The sequence below is a fragment of the Choloepus didactylus genome, chromosome 7 (genome assembly GCF_015220235.1).
Source record: "Choloepus didactylus isolate mChoDid1 chromosome 7, mChoDid1.pri, whole genome shotgun sequence".
NCBI lineage: Eukaryota > Metazoa > Chordata > Mammalia > Pilosa > Megalonychidae > Choloepus > Choloepus didactylus.
The window spans coordinates 22,979,617-23,002,397 of NC_051313.1; the positions used below are offsets into that span (position 1 = coordinate 22,979,617).

A 22,781-nucleotide genomic window follows, 5' to 3' on the forward strand; every position below is an offset into this window, starting at 1 on the left:
GGACTTGAACACATCTATTTTGGGGGACATAATTCAGTCCATAACAGTGCTGATGATAGTGATGGTGGAGATGGTGGCAGTGATGGCAGCGATGATGGTGACGGTGGTGGTGTAACCACTCAAAGTTTCCTAGTGAAGTAGAACCAGTCAGCCAAGGGCAAGTCTCTGGAATCTTTACATGTGTAAGCCATTAACCATGTGGCAGACTGAGTTACATACCCCAGAAAAAAACTGTTCAAATCTTAATCCAGTCCTCTGGGTGTGAATCCATTGTATATAGGACCTTTTGAAGATGTTATTTTAGTTAAGATATTGCCAGCTGAATCAGGATGAGTCTTAATCCTATTACTGGAGGCTTTATAAAGAGAAAGCCATGGGATGGAGCCAGAAGCCAGAAGTCAGTGGGAACTTGGAAGAGAAAGGAGAGGACATTGCCATGTGATGGGAAAGGCAAGGAACCCAAGGACTGCAAACAAGCCAGAATGCTACCAACCCTGGGAGGAAGCAGCCTTCCAGCCTCCAAAACTGTGAGACAATAAATTCCTATTGTTTAAGCCAACCCATTGTGTGGTATTTGTCTAGCTGATGGGAAGCTAAGACAGGTTTGGTACTGGGAGTGAGGTGTTGCTATTACAAATATGACAAATGTGGAAACAGCTTTGGAATTCAGTTATAGGTAGAGGTTGGAGGAATTGTGAGGTGCCTGATAGAAAAAGTCTAGATTGCTTTGAAGAGACTGTTTATAGAAATATGGACATTAAAGGTATTCCAGTGAGGCCTTATAAAGAAGTGATGAGTGTATTATTGGAAACAGGAGGAAAGGCGATCCTTGTTATAAAGTAGCGGAGAACTTGGCTGATTATACCCTAGTTTGTTGAATGAAATTGGAACTTGTAAGTGATGAACTTGGATATTGAGGAGATTTTCAAACTAAGTGGGGAAAGTGTAGCCTGGTTTCTCCTTGCAGCTTATAGTAAAATGGAAGGGGAAAGAAATAAACTGAGGATTGAACTGTTGAGCCTAAAGAAATCAGCAACTGGTGATTTGGAAAATTTTCAGCCTAGCCAGATAATGTGCCCTGAGACTAGGGCCAAAGTGGCTCCATCAGGGCCTTCCCTGAGCTTCTGGAAAGTGAGTTCCAGAGAACAGGGCTCCTCTTGAGGGCTTAACTGAATAACCTTTTGCTAAAGAGGATGTGGCTGAACATGGATCCAGTCAACCATTTCAGAGGAGGTCATAATTGGAAATGCAATTATCCAGGAAGGATCTGTGGAAAATCCTTTTGTCTGATGGTTTGGATCTCCTTGAACTAAACACAAAAACAAGGTTTCTGCAAAATTTTTATGGACAGAAGCATTACCAACCTGGACCAAAAAGAACAGAGAAGGGATGAATTGAAGGAAGACTGATCCTGAAGGGTAGAATCATGGAAGTAGAGGTCAGAAGAGAGGGCCCACTCACATGCGTGGAAAGGGAAGGCACCTGGAGGAGGCAGACCAGCTGCCCAGCCCAGGTGTTTGAACAGGGTGGGGCTCCCACCCCTGGAGAGAGATTGGCTGCCACTCCAATGCTTGGAGTGGGTGGAACTTAGGCCCCAGAATTTGAGGAGAACATGGCCACTGTGCAAGCACTTGGGAAGGGTGAGGCCTTCTACTCCATCAGAGGACAAAGCATCAAGCCTCAGGTGGATCTAATGAAGTTTGTCCTGCTGGATTTCTAACCAGTTTGGAAAATTAGTTAGACCTATTTTCCTTCCAGTTTCTCTGAAATGGGAATGCCTATCCTATGCTTGTTGCATCATTTTATTTTGAAAGCAGATAATTTGTTTTCTAGGTTGCACAGGTCCATGAGACAGAGAGAAATTTTGCTCCAGGAAAGACCACACTCATAACTGATTTTGATGAAACTTTGGACTTAAGTTGAAATGACTTAAGGCTTTTGGGATGTTGTGATGGGATGGATGTATTTTGCATGAGAGAAGAGATGTCTTTTTGAAGTCGAGAGGGCACACTGTTGTAGTTTGAAATATGTACCCCAGGAAAAAAACATGTTTTTAATCTTAATCCAATTCCTGTAGCTGTGACTCCACTGTAAATAGGACCTCTTGAAAATGTTATTTTTGGTTAAGGTGTGGCCAACTGAATCAAGATGGGTATTAATCCTATTATTGGAGGACTTATAGAGAAAGCCATGGAGAGGGCTAGATATTGTAAGACAGCTGGAATCCAGAAGAGAAAGTAGAGGACATTGTCTTGTGATGGGAAAGGCTAGGAACCCCAGGATTGCCAGCCAGCCAGAACACCACTGGCTTTGGGAGGAAGGAAGCCTTCCATTTCCAAAAGCATGAGCCTATAAGTTCCTGTAGTTAAATCAACCTATTGTGTAGTATTTGTCATAGCAGCCTGGGAAACTAAGACAATTCGATATTTTGCATTCTTTGCTTTTGGTACTAGGTCCTGGAAATCTGGTGTGCAGCTCGTCTCAATTTGGCCTAATCACTTTTCAAATGCTCCATTGCCATGTGTGGCTAGTGGCTTGCATTGGACGGCACAAATGGTCCACTTTTTTCAGGAGTTTTAACTTGTGTCTGGCTAAGTGTGGTTTTCTGTCTTATTTCTCTTTTCTATTGTCTCAATTCTTCAAATTTTGTTTAGTAGGTGGAAATCTGCTCCTCAAGGGCTTAACAATGTGCAATAATAATGAAGAGGCCTACAAAGGCAGATGAGGGCACCCAAGAGTCTTTGGTGTCTGTCTGGAGAATGCAAAAGAGAAGCAGACTATCTTTTTAAAAATAATTTATGATTGTGATAAATCTAATGAGTCAAGAGCCCCCGTCACCAAAAATAAGATGCTTCCCAATAATTGCAAATGTTGAATCCTTGAAATGTTCCAAGTGAATATGAGTCTCCAACACTTTATTTTAGCCATTCCACTGGCCTGGAGGTAGTGGGGGCAGGCAAGTCTGAAGACTCACCAGCTCATGGAAGCAAGCCAATGGGAAGCTGTGGAAGATTGGTTCCAATTAGTCTGAGGTTAGCAAGATGTTTAGCCTCATTCCTGCCTAGAGGCCGGGTGCTAACACTTACGTAATGCAAATGAAAAAGTAATGAAAGCAATTTACATATATAGGGCTTCCATGTAAAATGCTTCCATATGCATTATCTCCTCCCATCTTTGACTTGGACTTCAGAGGTAGGTAGGACTTGTATCATCTCTCCCCATTCTACAGGTCACTGTGGTCAGTAACTTGCCTCTGGTCACATGGTTACAGTGCCCGAACCTGGACATGAAGAAGAGTCTTCTGCCTGTTACCTAGTCCCGTCACACCCACACTATGTGGGTGGTTGGGATTGCGAGAGATGCAGAAAGCTAGATGTCAAATCGCTTTTACAGTTATACGGTCAAGACTTTTCTTTCTTTTTCCTGACAAGCTCTAAGTAGAAGGCCCTTCCACTGCTTTGAATCCATTATACATGGATTTACCTTTGGCAATTTGAAAAATTCTGGGCATTATGTTGCTGCACAAATTACACCTGCATGCTTCTCCTTTCTGAGTTTACAAAAGGCATTGGATTGAGACTCAACTTGCCCTTGGCAGAGCCTAGCCACTCTCTCTCGAGTTCGTAAGTCCCACGTATAACATGTACCCAAGAAGAGGAACTTGAATTTGGACCCAGAGCCCCATTTCATTCTTTTAGGCTGTGTGTCAGAACTGGGTGAGAATTTTAAGCCCAGAAGGACAAGACAGTTCCAAGTTTTCAAAGACAAACATAAGGCCATCATTTGGCTTTTGAATATCATGTAACTTGTGGGATACTAGTTAAATAAATTAACACTCAGAAGGTTTCAAACTTTCAGTGTCTCAAATCTTACTGCACATTAGAAAATCTTCAGAAACTGCTACAACTATACTGATTCCAGGCCCATCCTACAGAGATTCTGAGTTAATTGATTTGGGGTAGAGCTCTGGGTATTGGGGTCTCAGATTATTTTATTAATATTTCGAGAAATATTGTGGTGGGGTTTTTTTTTTTTTTTTTGTAAAACAAAGCAAATTTTTAATCTTTACATCCATGCAAAATCTTAAGTATTCCTGGGAAAATCAAACCATTTCAAAAATGCAATGTATCTGCTCTTTAGGAAACTTGAAACAATACCTCCTTCTGTGCACCAACCTTCTTCCCATCCCCACACAAAAAAACTTACCATTTTCCAATACGGCTTTTAATTTCTTCAAAAGGTCAATGTTGCTTAATAGAAAAACTATCCGTTATCACACAATCACTACATTGACCTTATCTTCCCCCATTTCAAAGCCCAATGTTGGTTTGTATTTTTGAGTGGGTTTTTCATTTCCTTATTGCAAGCTTGGGAGGCAAACTTCACTAGCACTTTATGCTCTGCACATATCTAGAGACAAACCATACACACAGAATAGGATGTTTGTGTTTACAACCTGTTTTCCAAAGTCATTGCACTATTTGGCATCCCCACCAGCAGTATATGAGAGTTCCAATTCCTCCACATTTTCACAGATAGTTGATATGGTCAGTCTTTCTAATTTTAGCCCTCTAAATAGGTGTGTAGTGGTATTGCGTTGTGATTTTAATTTGCATTTCCCTAATGGCTAATTATGTTTTGCACCTTTCCATGTGCTTACCTGCCATCCATAAATCTTTGGTGAAGTGTCTGTTTAAATCCTTTGCCCAAGTTTTAAATTGGATTGTTTCTTTTCTTACTATTGAGTTTTGAGATAAACACACATATGCATAATATACATATATACATACATTTTATATATAATACACTTTTGAATTTTGATAATGTCTCCTCTCCAACCTGTACAATCTTAGAACAGGGAAATTTCTTAAGAAAAGAGGACACATTTTAAATATGTAAATTCTTGGCATCCAGTTGAGATGCAAGCACTTGATGGATACTTAAGCATTTCATGGTGGTGAAGAACAGTCGATATGTCTTGCTCACACATTTGGAGACTATGCTTCATAGAGTTGAATATTTTTTTAATGTTGAGACCCTGGATCAACCTAATCTTATTTAAAGAGGTCTATATGTACATTATATATCATACAATTTGCAACAAAAATACTTTTAAGATTTTTAGAGAATGAAAATTTGGTAGTTTCCCCCAAGGATTAAATCAGGGAGCATTTGCTTCTGAATATTTAGCAATCTATTTAGAACACCAGTTTAATATTTCCCATGGACTGTCTTTGTAGACCATGTTATGTAATAAATATACAATTTTTAAAGTACTAGGGTCTGTTTACCAAATGCAGAATGTGTTGGTTATATTGGCAAAGGGTAGAAAGTTATTCTGAAAATAACTCTAAGAAGTTCAGAGCAATTGGCAACCCGAACTGAGCTATCTTCCAAAGCTTATTGTCCTTGGGAATAAACATTGTTTGAAAAGTGAAGGGGAATAATATACTAAACTGGCTGTGGAAGCTCTGTGGGTGTTGGTTGACTCAATCACATGCAAGTAGGTTGCAGCAACTCCTGTACAGCTGTGAGAAAAGATTATCCTATCGGATAAAATGATACCACATGCAGAATTGTGGCACACAATACTAGTCCTTTTAATTTGAGCTTAGTGTCATGTTTAGATGCAATGGACGATTTCCAGCAGAACACTTGGTCTTGAAGATTCTCCAGTTCTTCTTCACTCTTTGCTGGATGTCAACTAAACAAACCCAGAAGTTCCACTCAAAGAACCACCCATGAAGATGCCTCAGCTTTGTTTTATCCCCCAATTCTGGTGCAACTAGATCTGTCTGGTTGCAATTTTAAGTTAACTTCCTTTGGTCTCACCATCAGAACCCAGTTGTTTTATCCCACCTGAATGACAAAGCTTCCCAAATGAACATCTAGACTTTGGCAACTACATGATTGAGTGCTTTACTCATTTATAAAACAGACCTATTTTGTTAGAGCTCGCTTGTTTTTCAGATGAGATTTACATATGGGATTCTATGTGTTTCTCTGTTATTCGGACAATAAATTAAACCATCAGAATCTTATAATAACCATCACTACCACCATCCACATGACGATTCATGGAGTGCTTACTAGGTCCTAGACATTTTGAACATGTTATCTTTAATTTTGATGATAATCTTGTCAGATAGGTCTTAATTCACCTATTTTACAGGTCAGGAAATAAAGCTATGTGCTTTTATTAGAATATGGAAAAAATAGTGGAAGCACCACCATCACTATCATTAATAAAAATTTTGAACAAGTTCATGGTACACATGAGAAGATAGTGTAATTATACTCATTTAAATGCTTGAAAATATGAAATGGATTCTAAAGGCTTTAAGATCATTGGAAGTCTCTGCAACCACTTGAAGAATCAAGCATTTCAACATCTATTATTACCATTTTTCTTCTTGGTAAAGAGAGAAAAGGATTGTTTACTTACTTACATGAACTCCCAAAGTTTTGTTACTTTGCTTCTTTTGCCTTCAAATTGAATCAGTATTATGTTTTTTAATTGATGCTTTGCTCTTTTTAAAATTTCACAATCAAATATTATTTCATTTATTGGTATTGGAAAATGACCATTTAAAAGCCTTCCATTCATCCCATTCAGACACAAATAAAGAGGACAACTTCCTAAAGCTAAGGAGAACTGTTAGGAATTGAATCACCTCCCACTCAAAAAGCTTGTTCAGGTCCTAATTCTGGTCCCATGGGTGTGAAGCGTTTGTAAATAGGACCTTTGAAGATGTTATTAGTTAAGGGGTGCCCAAACTGAATTAAGGGAGGAAGGCCTTAAGCCAATATGTCTGAATCCTTATAAGCAAAGGAAATTGAACAGAGAAGAGAAAGCCATGGGGAGCAGACAAAAGCTGGAAGTCAATCAGGAAGAGAAGGGAAAAGATGCCACCATATGCATTACATTGAGATAGAAAAGCCAAGGAGCCCCATGATTGCTGGCCAGCCAGAAGATACTAACCCCAGAAGGAAGCAAGCTTTCTAATCTCTGAAACCGTGAGGCAATAGATTTCTGCTGTTAAGCCAACACATTGTTATGTGTATGTCAGAATGTGGGAACAGATAAAGCTGTTATAATGTAGACATCATTATTTGTGGGAGCTGGCAAGGTCAGATTAGATAGAAATTGATATCATACAAAATTTATCAGTTCCTCTTACGTGAGGAAATGAAAGAAATTAATATTGTGTTACTGGATTATGGTAGTTTATAAACAGGAAGTGCATAAGCTTTACCAAACTCAGCAAATGATAGGCATTAAGCACTCAGATTTTCACATCCCTTAAAAATTTGTCTGATATGACACTGTATGAGGGGAGTTATGAGAACTGCATTTGGAAATCGTTGTACTCTCATGAAATTCTATAACATCTCTTCATAGCACTTAGTTCTGAATTATCCATTTATTTGAGTGATCAGATGACTACTGGCTAGTTCTCTCACTAGACTGCAAGCTGCTCGATGCAGGTGCCACATCTCCTTTGCTCACCATTGTACAACTGCCCAGCATAGGGTCTGGTACATAGCATCTGCTCAAGAAAATTTGTTAAATAATTGTTAAATGAGTGAACAAATCCTTGTCCTGGGGGATTATAGTCTGAGAAGGAGGCAAGTTAGACACAACATTTGTATGCCTCCCAGCTCCACAAGTTGGAAGAGGTCAGGGGCATTGCTGGTGGCCCATGAGCTACAAGGGCCTCTATCTCCTTCTAATTCTTTCCAGCAAGACTGAAGAAAGAGGGTGGGATAAAGCATCTAAAATTACCATGTTATGATCAAAATGAGGAAAGTGACTTTCAGTTTCTCAGAAGAAATAGTAACTTTTCCATCTGAGTTGGGGCCAGGGACCTACACCCAGGGTACTCTCCTTTTTAGGAGATGGGCCATGAGACTCTTCTTCTAGAAGCCTCTGGGGAGTCACCTCTCTTCTGCTGTCCTATCCACTTAAGATGAGACCTGCTCAAGCTGCAAGGTGAGACCTGAACTTGTGGTGAGTTGATGCTGTATGTACCCCAGAAAAATATATTCTTAAAGTTAATCCATTTCTGCGGGTGTGAACCCATTATAAATAGGAACTTTTCACAAGGCTACTTTGGTTAAAGTGTGACCCACCTCAATTAGAATGAGTCTTAATCCTATTACTGGAGTCCTTTATAAGAGAATGAAATTCAAACACAGAGAGAAAGCCATGGAAGCAAGAAGATGAAATCGACAAAACCCAGAAGAGAAGGGAGAGACCAGGAGGCATGGCCATGTGCCTTGCCGTATGGCAGAGGAGCCAAGGATCGCTGGCAGCCAGTCTTCAGGAAGAAGGCATCGTCTTGACGATGTCTTGATTTAGACATTTTCCCAGCCTCAAAACCATGAGCAAATAAATTCCCATTGCTTAACCTGACCCATTTTATGTTATTTGCTTTGAGCAGCCTAAGAAACTAAAATACACCCTTTTCACTTCCTTTCAAAGATAGGAAACAGAGTCCTAAGTTGAACATGGAAATCAGTGGAAAGTGGAGCTCCATCTATGCATTTTTAATAACCATCTTGGTTGAATATTGAGTACATTTTCTTTATATTAAGAGACAATAGGTTGGCAAATGAAAACCAAATTGAATAATTCAGCCCAATTAAAGAAGGAAGTGTGAAAAGTAGCTTTAGCTTTGAATATGGAAAACTTTGTGATGTAGATTATTATAATCAGCCTCTCCATGTGCATTTGTATTTTAGAAGACATAGTTAACTCTTAAAATAATAAAAATAAACCACCCATGCTATATAAAACTCTGTTTTTTTTTTCCCAAATAAATAGTTAGGTAAAATGCACAAGTAAGTAAGTTTAAATCACAATGAAGTTCCAGTAGCAGTAAAGTCATCCATAATAACTTGGTACATGATGCCATTTTTAATGTATGTGGTTATAAAAGACCTTTGAAAAGATATGTCAGAAAAAGAGGAGATCCCTAAGAGCAAAGAAAGCAGCACATTCCCTCTTTCGACGTCACTCTGCCTCCAGGTCTCTGAGGCCTGAATTTGGGGAGAGTGAGCAGGCACATGACTGATTCCACTTGCCAGGTTGCTGCAGAGGGAAGAAAGCCAACCTCTAAGGCTTGTGGTTCTGAAGAAAGGACTCCAGGGCTCCAACAGCAACCTTGTGATGCTTTTGTTGTGTAGTTTCTCCCTGGATCCCTTTATCCAGGTTGTCATTTTTACTCTCCTTAGACCCAATTGATGATTTCAATGATTTCTCCAATATAATCCTTGGGTCCTGGTTCTGATCAGCAGAATAGATGTTTGTTTCATTTTTCAGATATGCCCTTGATTGGTTCCTCATTCCCAGCCTCCATATTTTGCATTTTTTCTGAAAGAACAGCATTTCCCATATGCTGTATCAATCCTGTAATTGATCCAAGCCCCTTTATATTTGATTATACTGCCGAAAGCAATACTAGTGCCATTTGCTCTCTTAAAGAAAAATGTATGTCTCTTCTGAGTAACTGTCTATACTCCAATGCAACTAAAATCCTTGTGCCCACAAATGAGCATACCATCTGAATGAACAGATACTCATTTGTATCTGTGCACTATCCTTATTTGAAAACTCAGTGTCCAAAATTCAAAAACTCCAATTTGACAAAGTAGATTTGTAGATTGAATCATTGGCAATGTCACTTCTCTCTGGGTGCTTCTTTATGCTTTTGTTTAAAAGTGTATTCTATTTGGTTGTAAGTTTTCTTAAAAGAAGCCAGCACCATGAAAAAATGTTTAATAAATGCAACTGGTTGGCACAAGCATTGCCTTTTGGTACTGAGAGTAGAAGATATGCCCCATAGATGGAAATTGATATAGAATCAGAATTTCAGAATACGAAGGAATTTTTGAGCATCTGGTTTTACATTCTCACTTTTCATATGAAGAAACAAAGATCAAAGATATTAAGTGTCTTGTTATTTCTCATTCTTTTGACTAAGAATAGAGAAGAGACTTGCCGGAGTTTATAGTTATTAGCATATTAGCTGAAATTAGAACCAGTTCTTCAGACTTTCAGTCCACCATGCCACTTCTACTCCTAAACAGGCAGTGGGTTCATTAGGCATGGATGGGTTTATTAGTAAGATGTGTTATTTTGTATAAGCAGAGGGTAAAAGTGGGAATGGCAATAGTTGGATGTGCAAATAGTAGGGCAAGGGGGTAGATTACTGTATTTCTTACATTCTTTTATTGTGAGTAAATTAGATTTTTTAACTCAAGGGGAATCATCTTGACTATATTTAGCAAATTGGGTGATAAAAGATCATGTAAAGCTATCTAGGTTTATGGAAAAGTTATCTGGGTTCAAGTTTTATCCTAAATTGAAACCCTGTTAGTTTTCCTGAAAAGTATACTGAAGTTCAAGAATTTTTCTATTTTCTTTCCCTGTATTGATTGAAGAAGTGGCAGAAATGAAGTTACAATAAAAAAAAACTGATTACAGGAAACATTTTTCTAATAAACTAATCCTGTAGCAAATCCCAAAATTAGTATTGGTAGGAAGGAAAATGGTTGTCCAAAGAAGACATGATTCTCCTGATGATTCCTGCCAAAATTCCAGCTGCAGGTTTATATAGAACTTTCTCTTGCTTATCTAAGCACAATTTGAATTTCGCATACATTGGGTCTTCAAATCGAATCTGAATTTTTTTCACCAACACTATCCTCCCCATATTCCCAGACCCCCTTTTAGTCCCTTCTGCTGACCCCGTGAATTGGAAGCTCATCAACCTCTCAGGTCATTTTCAGGGATTGCAGTAACAAGGGGCAAAAATATCAGGGCTTCAACTCTGTCCAAGTTCAAGTGAACACAAGATCACATAAACAAAAACACACAGGGGGTTTGCAGACATAACATCCATCAATTCCTTTGAATTGATTTTATGTCTATAAGCACATGAGTTTTCATAAATTTATTAGAATAAAACCAGGTTTCAGGGTATTAAGTAGAAATATTGGGGGAAAAATTTTAACCAAAAATAATCATGCCTCATTTAGATCTCAGGAGCTATTGCTCTTTGACAAAGCAGTTGCAGTTTTAAGTAATGGGCAAGTGGGAGCTATATGCACTTTCCTTGGCAGAGTTGATGTTAAATATTGAATTATTGCTTTAAGCAACACATTAGCCAATCCTTCCTTTGATGGAAAAAGTACCTACATCGAATCCTTTAAAACCCCTCTAGGGCATATTTGTGTGGGGGCAGGGGTGGGGGTGGGCACACAGTGTGGGCCTTGCGTATGTGTGTATATTTAGGGGATAAGTTGACAAAGGTTGGCTGTCCTTCCATGCAGTCTGTGCCACAGTAAGAATGAGATGCTGAATATCCCCATGCTTGAATTTGATGAATCTCAAACAAATTGGAGGGTTTTAAAAACTGTTTTCATATAAATGGGAAAAAAAAAGGTGATTTGATTTTTTTAAATGTCATAAGTTGCCAGCAAAAGTGGAGGATGCCTATTTAAATTTGAACTTCAGATAAACGACAAAAAATTTTTTAGTAGAAGTCCGTCTCAAATATTGCATGGGACATACTTATACTAAAAAATTACCGCTGTTTATCTGATGTTCAGATGTAACTGGGTATTTCGAATTTTTATTTGCTAAATCTGGCAACTCTTTAATGAAGTTAATATATGGAAGTCATTCCTTCAACATCATTTAGCCACTGATTAAGCATAGCTCAACTGTGCTGTTTAAAAGGAAGGGAGTTATTTCAACAACAAACACTTCAGGGAGTTACGGTCTGCTGTTATGTCAACAACAAAAAGCTCATGGGCTTGATTTTGCCTCGGTCTTATTTTATTGAACAGTACAATCCAAAACCTTTGCAGTTCCTGCATTCATTTTGAGGAAGGATGCCACAGTTTAGCTATTCTCCTTTCCTCGGAGACAAAAGCTTTGAGAAATTAGGACCATATTTGAGTCCTAGATACACAGAAGTATGCTTTTCAGCAAAATGCAATGTATTGTTTCAAGCTGATTCCTCCCCCCACTTTTCCTTGGGAGAGAAGTACAGTGTCTTAAACTAAAGCACACTTCAGTCTTCTCCCCGAGCTTGTCTGGTGCCAGCAACCACAGCACAGGGCTTTCATCTGAGCTTCAAAGTGCCACTGAGGGAGTTTGGGGGCTGGGGGTGGAGGAGAAAGGAGGGCAAGCCGAGAATGCCGAAAGGGAAACAAACAAACAACAAAGAAAAACGGGCCAGGTCGGGCAGAAGGAGAAATATCCAATCTTTCAAATATCACGTCCCCAGGGCTGGGCTGCAAGATGCAAAGCCCTTTCCAGTTCTCCACCATTCTATATATTTTTTGTTACTGCCACTTCCCATGCTGAGAAGATTCTTGTCATCCCTCACATATTTTATCCACAGAAAAGCCTGCCCTGCCCTGTGCTCGGTGATTGAGGCTGTGCCCCTGGTGTGCCACTCTATCAGCCGTTCCCAAGGCTGGCTAGCCTGGGAAAAGCTGCATGGACACGTTCCAAAATCAGCATAACATGCATTATTGTTCTTACTCTCCCTGATTAGAGTGCACACAATGAAAACAACAGCGACAGCCTCCTTTTCTAACCCTCCTCCCAGGACAAGGCAGTGCTTAGTCTGTTTTTTTTTCTCTGGGTCGTCCGAAGAGTTAACCGCTTCGGTGCTGGGGGTGCCCCAGACCTCACCGCAGCCGCCCTGCCTGCTTCTTTGTGATTCTGGGAGGTCACTCGCCGCCTGGGCGCAGTGGGGAAGCAGACAGGCTCGCCCTTCCTCTGGAAATCTGGGCAAGAGTTAATGCACGAGGCAGAAAGTCGAAAGCTGTGTGTGGGGCTGCTTGGCCAGCTGTGGCACACATTCCAGGACCGCTCGCTGCAGACCTGAGTTCGGTCTGGCTCCCTTGGTTTTTCTTATGTGAAGTGGGGACAGATGTAAAGAGGTGGGGGGGGGGTTGGTTTGGGGGGACTGTTGTTTTAACTTTTAAAGCCACAAAACCTGCCTGCCTAAAACCTAACTGGGTTTAGTTGTTCAGTCTCAATTAACCATATGAAGCTCTTCTCAACCTTCTCTGGAAACCTTAAATAAGATCTTTGTAAACTTTTGCAAGTATGTGGGGGAATTGGGAAATTGGGTTGGGAATGGCAACTTTTACTTTAAAAGCTACCCAAGTCCTGCTACAATAAATATTACAGTGAAAAATCTGTTACAAAAAAAAAAAAAAAAAAAGGAAGACTTCCAATATGCAACTCATGAACTCTTTGTTTAAAATAGTGGTGGATACATGACATTCCAGTATAAATGAAGAATTTCATTGCTCTGCTGGAGTGTACTGTCATGTAATTGACCTTAATTTAAGAGTGAATGGATGAAAGGTCGGCAAGTCTACCTGGCATCTGTCAGTACATTCAAAGCTCTTTAAAGTTGGCTCCCCTTAAAGATCCAAGTTTCTTTGAGACTGGGCCTGAACTGAAGAAATGTGTCCTTCATTTAATCTTTGAAGTGCTGGTTGTTAGCGTTTGGTTATGTGTTTGTTTGTGCATATGGATGAGCACAGAGATGGTACTGCGTAATCAAGATCAGCTACATAATTGGCAGGGTTCAGTGCAAACTGAAAATCCAGGATCCCTTGTTCTAAAATTATTGGGACTTTCAAGATGGTGATAGCATGAAACCATGTGAGGGCCCTTTGCAGTGTGCGGCTCTGTGAGATCACAGATCAGACACGGGTGATGCTGGCCTTGGGTATAATCATTACTGCACTTGGACTGAAGTCACTAGATTCATGCCTGGAGCTTTTGCGATACTTAGGAGAGTTCAGTTCAATTAAACATTATTGAGTGCTTACTACCTGCCAGGTGCATCGGGCGGAGCTGTCTATGGTATATAGATTTATAGGCTGTGGGTCTATCCTTAGGGATTTTACCATTTAGACAGAGGGCTGAAATTAGTGCATAGGTGACCTCAACAAAAAGCAAAACTACACAGAAGAATGGGGAAAATTGGGGCTAAGAAGGGAGTGTATTTGGAAGGAAAGCATCAACAGCAGCAGATATCACACAAAGGCTGAGTGCAACTGAGACATGATACAGGTATGGATAATTCTATTTTTTGTTTGTGTTCATCAACATGCCCCTTCCCCTTACCCCCAATTTCCTTTACGCTCACTTTGCAGGTTTGGAATTTACTGATTTCATTTTTAATTTTTTAGTGGTCACCCATGCTTTTTTAACATACACAATGATACTGTTTCTTTTTCTATCAAAAATCTAAAGATATTTGCTCTATCATTCATCCTTCCGAACCTGACAAGGATCCTCACTTTCAAAGACTAATTTTAGCTGACACAATTTTTGGTTGAGTTTGGGGGGTTGCTATTTTGAAACCGGTATCTTTCGATATGAATTGCATTTTTCTATTTTATTTTTTAAATATTGGTTGCAGGTTTTTAATAAACATAAATAGAAATTAAACAAAAAACTAGTAATTCCCATTATTTTAAGTTTGGCATCATCTTAGATATAAGATACAAAAATTTGGATTTTATTTGACCAGGCATGGGCACATATGTTTCCTTTTTTATTTGGGGGACTTATTAAATGAAGGAACAAAGAAACAAAATTGACAAAACAGTTTCCATTTCCTTGGTCTGTTCCAAGTTTTGTATGTACCAGCTTAATATTCTGGATTTTTTTTGTTAGTATAAATTTTACTGTGGAAAGTGGAGTTCAGATTTACTGCAAGTGGAGTTCAGATTTACTTATTTTTCTCCAAGGTGTTAAAATGTGAATGTATTGCCTAATTGAAATATAGAAAAGAAAGGTGAGGGAATATGGGCAAATTAATATGACATGAGAACCCTAATTATGTCGCTCTTTGAGATTGGTATAAAATATGATGATAAATTAGTAATCAAACCTATTCATGCTAGTTATCTTTATTTGGGGTCTCCTGTAACTCATACTCTTCATATCCCACACAGATATTCTTAGTCTGTAGAAATATTTCATGCAACCAGTCACAACTCTAGTTGAAAAGGACTTTAGTGCCATTGTGGAGACAGCCATTATTTGCTGTTTCTGATGTCTGTCCTGAGACCAAACATTACATACATTTTATGGCCTGGCTCAGGGATTGGTCATGAATTTGCCTTCAGCCCAGTCAAAGAGATGAAAGGTAAATGTTTACCTTTGAGTCGCTATCCTTGACTTTGAAGTACTTTTAGGACATGAAACAAATAGAGAATGACCCCAAGCAGTGTAAGCTCTTAGAAATGCAGGGCTTCCCTGCTGATATGCAAATGTATCTGCCCAGTTAGAGACTGGATTTCATTCTCCTGCTACTTAAAAAAAATGATCCACAAGATCACTAAACTTAAAAACCCATTGTCATTGGTTTGTCCACACAAGCGGAGGCTCCCTTTTTCTTCCTCCTTTTTCTTTTCTCTCCTTCTTCCACGTGAGGCCAGAGGCACGTCCCAGCTGTAACACAATGCTGACATAAATGACATTTTGGCATCCATGCATCATCTTCCAGAAATGGATTCCTCTTCTCTGTTAAAATTGTTGGTCAATGATTTGTCTTGCTGCAACTACATGATCTCAGGTGTCTCAAGAAAAAAAAAAAAAAAATTAAAAGAGAATAAAATGAAATTAAACAAAAATTTCAAACCAACAACAAAAACAGAATTGTGTTACTAGCCCAAGTCATGGTTTTTCTCACCAACCACAAAAATCTGTTCCTTTATAAGTAAAGTTTATTCCTTCAAGCACAGGTTATTTTATAGTCTCTTTTATTCTACTGTGGAACTCTGTGGATGTAAATGTTGGTTAGAATAAATTAGACTATTTACATTATTGCATTATATCACTCGTATTTCTTTCCTGGAAATAGAACTCTTTGCTGGTGCTCACACTATTTAGTCAACCCTTTTTGAACACGTGTTTAAGCAGTCTGGGTGCAGAGACCTTTCCTCATCGATAACCTCTGCGCACCCTGAATTGTTCTAACCATGGATTAGCTGTCAAAGTCAGAAGTGGAGGCAGAATGCAAGGAAAATTATTGGAATGGGAGCCAGAACTCTTGTCGTTTGACTTTGGCTGCATTGCTTAGTAGCTTTGGGGCAATCAGCCCATTTCTCACCATCCCCACCTCCCAGAACTGATGTGACAATTGAATGAGCTAATGGATGAAAGTGCTTTATAAAGTGTACTGAAATTTTAGTTGCTAACTTTTTTTTCATTGCATGGAAACTCCGTGAAGATGAGATTTACTATTGAACCAAATTGGTTTACAATGAGCAATGCTTTTAGAGGCTTATTTATTTATTTTTATTCACCTCTGCTTTAAGCATTATCTTTGAAGCTGTTTAAGAGGGGTTCCTTCCCCTCCAAAAACTCAAACATTTAAACCTCAGTAATATCCCTTAAAATAAGCCAGTGTGCTTCACCAGTTGGGCACCTGGCTGCCAGCTGGAATTTGCCAATAATTAGCCAATTAACTTGTAGGTAAAATAGGGGAGCTGGAATAGAACTCTTAGGATAGTTTCCAACTTTAACATTCTATAATTTAATTATTTTAAGATTCTTCCATTAGTATTCTTTTTAAGTCCATGATGGCTCTCTTTACTCTGCTAATGAGTCATATACCAAAACCCCAAGTCCAGCAACAGAAGGAGTGTTAGATCTGGTGCAGTTTGTCTGAGCCCATCAGGCAGAATCACCCTTGCCTCAGTGTCATCACCAAGGACACCTCACAGCCTCCTCCTCTAACTCATCCTCCAGCCAGGTGCTGCCAGAGTGAGGTTTCAGAAACAGACCTGATCATGCCACATCCTGTATAAAACCCTCAGTGGCTCCCCTTGTCTGCCGTAGAGTGTGGCCTGTGACTCTAAACAGGACCCTCTAGGTCAGCCTCACCTGCACACTTTTCCCTCAGGAGATGTGAGCTGCTCACTGTTCCCCCCATCACATCACCCCCACCCCCATAGTTCCCCCTTTCTGTAAGGCTGGAAAGGCCCCTTTTCTGCCTAGAGCATTCCTATTTATCCTACATAGTCCAATTCAAATAGCATCCCTTTTGAAAAGCCATTCTTGACTCCCTTTGCCAGAATTAGCCATTTTCTTTACTGTAATTCCATTTAACTCATATTTATTTCTATTTTTGCACCTACCATTGAATTATAATGTGGGAGTTCCCTACTAGATAGAACTGCTTAAGGATTCAGGTGAGATCCCATTTCTGCATTAGAACCTGTACCTTCTTTATTCCCAGGTATTGAGCACACGGTAGGTGCTCAAAATATTTTGTTAAATTGAATTAAATTATTGCTTCTTGTCAAGGAACTGAAGCCAGCAGTCAGGTTCAAATGGTTTTTTTTATGTGGTGGCTTTTGAGTTAATGAAATGGTGAGACATGCTTTGGCACAGCTCTCTGGCTCACCTGGGTTAAGTTCCAATGCAAACGGCTGAGTTGTTGTAACTTGCCGTAAAACACCCACTACCCACTGGGCTGTGTGCTATGGGCCCGTGGAAGGCAGCCAGGCCCAGGGCTGGTGTGTACCTGAACATACTTGGGTTACGTTTCTGTTGCCATGGCAGTTAGGCAGCCTCTGTAATTACTCCCTCCAACTGGCAGCCTTGCCTCCCAGGGTGTATTCCGACCAGGCTGGCCTCCCAGACCGGCAGCTCTTGTTTGAGTTGCCCCCAGGTCGCCTGGGAGCTGCCATGGAAATTGCCTAAGTCCACGTTGCTGGACTGAGAGTTGTAAATTCTCAGCCACATTAATAAACATGGTAACCGATTGGGGGAAGAGCGCCTCAATTGGGGTATCATTTCATTACTTGGTGTGCTCACTTCTTCTGCCGTCCTTATAAATCAGACCCTTTCTTTTTTTGCTGGATAATGCTAGGAAGTGAAAGATCTGGTTCCTATAAAGGACTAGGCTGGAGCAGGGAAGGAAAAGAAAGGGGTAAAGTGGACACTGCTGGGGATGATGGAGGAGAAAGCACACTTGCTTCGGGAAGAAAGGCAGTGATGCCAGTGATGGAAAGAGGGATGGTGCAGAGCCTGGCTTTTAGCCTACAAGGGTTTGTAAGGCTGATGAGGTTGGTTTCTCATCCCTTTCTAGTGTCAACACAAGCATCCTAACCCCACGAGGAGAGCTCCCTCTGATACCACTAACTGGTAATTGATATGTGCATTGCCTATATTTGTGGTTGTCTTGATTCAACAAAGAGTGAAGCTTCCTGGGTGCAAGATCTGTCTCTCATCCCTCTTTGTCATACCTGTCAGGGTTGCTTACACCTGATCTTGTGCAATGACTTTCGAGCCTGGAGAAACTGGAGCATAAATGTTGCAAGTGTGAATCCTTATCCTCCAGGGAGGTGGGTCTTTAAAAAGGGGCTCAGTAACAATATTGTTTTTAGAGGAGAATCCTGTATAGTGGATGAAAGAGTACCTATGATATCTCCATGTTTATTTGAAAACTAATTGTGCAAAGTCTGAACCATCAAATGGTTTGTGCAAAGCCTCAATCATATCAGGGAAGAAAGCAATGATATTCCCAGGGGAACCTCATTCAGGAGGAGGGGATATTGGATCTGGAGGACAAACACCAACCCTGTGCTATCCATCACCATAGCGGCCCCATGTTTTGCGTGTCTCTGCTCCTGCAGCTCTGAAAGTATACACAACACAGATTGCCAACTGCCCTTTGAAAGGGGTGCAAAGAGAGGAGGGAAATTGCAGTAAAGGTTCTTATCAAAGGCAAAATGCAAAAAACAAAACAAAACAGAAAGCAAAAAGCAAAACAACAACAAACAAACAAAGAACACCAAAAAAAAAATCAAATTTACACACACACTCACACTTGGGTTCCAAGGAGATGCCCACATCTGAATAGAAAGCCGGAGTGAAATCCCATGACTTTACCTTATTACTCCCCTTGGCAATGGAAGTACAGTCATTACGCAATCTTCAGAAGCACTGTCAGGAATAACCAGGCTTGTAAAAATAAAAGAAATCACAGTGGATAAATGGATTATTAGAGGGATATACTACCAGAGAGCTTAGAATATATCCTCCATCTTACATGTACAAACTTTATAAAGGCACAATTTAATGAAAAGTTCTATTATAAAGGGTTAGGTCCTATTATAAAGGGTTAAGAGAAACAGCATACTTAAGAGACTATTTCTAAAAGTTTTCTGTGAGGAAATGTAAGATACGGGCAAGGAACACCATCCAAACCCAGGTCTTAAATCTCTTCTCAGGTGGTCAGCATGGCTGCTGATACACTAATGGGTCCCCAGTGACATTTCTCAGCTAACAGGCTCGGGGTACCGACATGTCATTTCCTTCCTGTTGCAAAATGCCAGTGCCCTCTGACTGTCTTTCACACCCAGCAAGTTGTTCTGGTGCGCCGTCATATTAGGAAGCCACCCTATCAAAAAGGCATACGAGTCCATCCCAAGAAATGTCAAAAATATTGTAAATATTAGTGATGGGCCAACGTCAGAAGTGTTGCACTTTTAGTCTGGGAAAAGAGCCAAGATTTTGTGAGCTTATATAAACACTTTTGGTCTCGAAAAATTAGTCTGCATATCTTGCAAGAACAGGTTCTCTCCCAAGAATTACAATAACATTTTGGTTAGGTGTACTTGAAATGATATTTTTTGGGGGCAATTTTAGTTTTTGCATTTTGGCCCACAAAGGTGTATATATTTTTAATAAGAAAACCAAATTGGTTTTCATTGTCCAGAAAAGTTATTTTATCTCTGAAAATTGGACAAGAAGGTATTTGCCAGCTTTTATTTTACTAAAATTAATTCAACATTTTCAATGAATTCTAATGCAAGCATTATATTCAGGAACAATGCAAGTATGTAACAGGATTCTCCTGATGGATACTGAGCAGGTGTGAATTGATTGTAAAGCTAAAACAATACACTGTTAATACATTGTGTATTGCACTTAATTGACACTGATTTGGACATATGCAGGTAATGTTTTCATTCAAATGCAATAAGTGTATTTAAAGAGTATATCTGGTTGAACACCCTTTTCACTGAGATCCCATTTATCTGTAAACCATGGAAATATGGTTTTTCAAAGAAGACTCATTTAGATTTCAGTTGCAAATCTAGTAAAGTGTAAGGGAGGAGACATATAGTACAGAATTTCTCAAATTACATTCTTTGGGATATAAATACAGTACTCCATGGTAAAATAATTTTTGGAACTAAAGTCTAGACACATTTCTTTACAATAGGACTTTTCAGAGGCTTTGGAAAGCAAACGTTCAATTAGATTTCTTGAATCAGGGATCATCCTGAGAGATTGAGTGGATGTGAATCAATTTTTGGGGTGTACTATTACAGTGGAAAGTACATTATAATTGGGATGAGAAGATTCAGGTTTAACATTCTGATTCCATCCTTTATTTGAAGTGTGACTTTGATAAAGCTATTACAAGTAGGTTGGGAGGAATGACCTTTAGCGGTTTTTGTCTTTAGCATCTTATATAAGTTTTCTATACAAGGGCTATGTCTTATTTTCTTTATTTGTTGGACATAGTGCCTGACACTCAGCAGACCTTTGATAAATATTGATTAAATTGAACATCTGCTTTTAATTTTTGGGAATCATTAATTCAACCAGTTTATCACTGTGTTGCTCATTTCTTCTCCCTGAACCTCAGTTTCCTAGTTTATAAAATTTAGACATTTGATTGTTAGATTTCAAGTCTTTTCATTATTAGCATTATTATTACTATTTCTGATAGTGCACGAACCTTTCTTCACATGAAACTTTATGCAGCTATTCAGTGTACAAAGCAGATAAAAAGTGGTGTGGCTCTGCTTGAATGCCTGGGGACTGCACAAACTGTCTCCATCCTCTCCAACCCTGGCCACCCTGAGTTTTATCCTTGTCCTGGAACCCCTAGGGCTTCTCTAGAGCATAATTTGAGCAATCCTTTTATAATTAATCTCTGAAGCTTCTTTCAGGGCAAACATCTTAGATTTTTTTCTGGAGCGTTCTTATTGCTAAGACTAATAAGCTTTGGGGAAAATAAAAGGTAGTGCAACCTCTCCCTATCTGGAAAGAATTTACTCTTTTCATGAAACAATCACAGTCTGAAACAAATGTAACAGAATCAAGCATATACAAAACTTAAAATACCAGCTCCAATTTTAGCTTCAGTAACATATTTGAAAATCAAAAAAGAATTTTTTTTTTATTTCCCTATGTATAAAAGACCTTAAAAACCTACAAGAAACCTCTATTTATCCTTGGATTAATTTTTATGGTGAAGACTGAAATAATTATTGTACTTTATCATGGTTTAATATTCCCTCATCACTGTAATTCATATAACCAAAACCAGAACTATGTAAATGTTCTACATAGATTCATAAAACCAAGAGATCGGTTTATTAATTATCAATGCATATTAAAGTGGCTAAAATTTATCTTAGCATTTCAGTTAATACCTGGTGAAATGCCAGTGAGAAAAATATACTTGGGAGGCAAATTGCTGCTGAGAAATTACCAAGAAACATTTCAGCGACATTCTCACAGGAGACTGTAGGGCTTTTTTCCTGGTACATATATTTTTTTAAATGAAATTTTATTGAGCTATCTTCACATAACATATAATCATTCAAAGTGTACAATCAGTTGTTCACAGTATGGTCATATAGCTGTGCATTCATCACCACAATCTTTGAACATTTTCAGTACTCCAAAAAAGAAAATAAAAATTTAAATAAAAAAGAACATCCAAAACATCCCCCCATTCTTCATTTACTTTTAAAAAATACTGTTTTGTTGAGATATATTCACATAGCCATCCACAGTGTACAATCAGTTATTCACAGTACCATGATACATTTGTGTTCATCCCTGGTACGTATTTTTTAAAGAGACTAACAAGTCTACACTGTGGGTCCATATCAGCCTCTCGGAAGATGACCTCTTGGAGATTCAAGTGTTACTGATACTATAGAAGGAGCAGGCATGCTGAAGGCAAGAGCCACTAGCTGTCATCCTCTATGCCTACAAGCTGTGGGAATCACTACCCGTGTTTATAGGGTCTTTATCTTCCTCCCTTATCTTCCTCCTTCCAGGTGGAGTGGACTCCAGGCAGGCTGGTTGCAACCTTGAAACCACCAACTTCATCAAGCCTAGTTTCCTCATCTGCAAATGGCATCAAATGTGTATTAGGAGCTTGTTGATTTAAAAAACAAGTAGTAGAGTGCTTTGCAGATCACGTTGTTTCCATATGAAGATTTGTGCCAGATACATTTGAAGACTGGGCTGTGTACCCAGAGAGGGATATTAGTATTGGTTTACTGTGGCGTCCTGGGGAGAATGTTTTATTCTACAGCTCGTGATCCTGGGATTGCTTCAAGAGTGAAAGACTTGGGTAGGGAAGCAAGCAAACACATAAAGCAGGCAGATGCCTCCAAACTGAGGGGCAGACGAAACAAAACCTTTCTAATTTTGAGATTAAGGGGGGAAAGTAAAGGTAAAATAAAATAATCCCAGAAGACCAAACTATGCATTTGCAAATTTTAATCTGAGCACATCAACCAAAAAAAAAAAAAAAAAAAAGAAAAGAAAAAGAAAGAAATCTGGAGCTTATTTTTTTGTGGCAAAGAGGCGATGTGTGAGTACTTTCTTGAAAGCACAATATGGGGAATTTAGAGTATAAGAGGAGAATGTAAGAACCTTTGAATAATCGCCATGTTTCACTCAG

At 39.2% G+C, this 22,781-nt stretch overlaps 1 long non-coding RNA gene across 1 annotated transcript in view; it reads left to right on the plus strand.

Annotated features, from left to right (window-relative positions):
* The window catches only part of LOC119540373, a 68,019-nt gene that overhangs the window by 34,105 nt on the left and 11,133 nt on the right, over positions 1-22,781 (plus strand). The gene's annotated exons all lie outside the window — the stretch shown is intronic.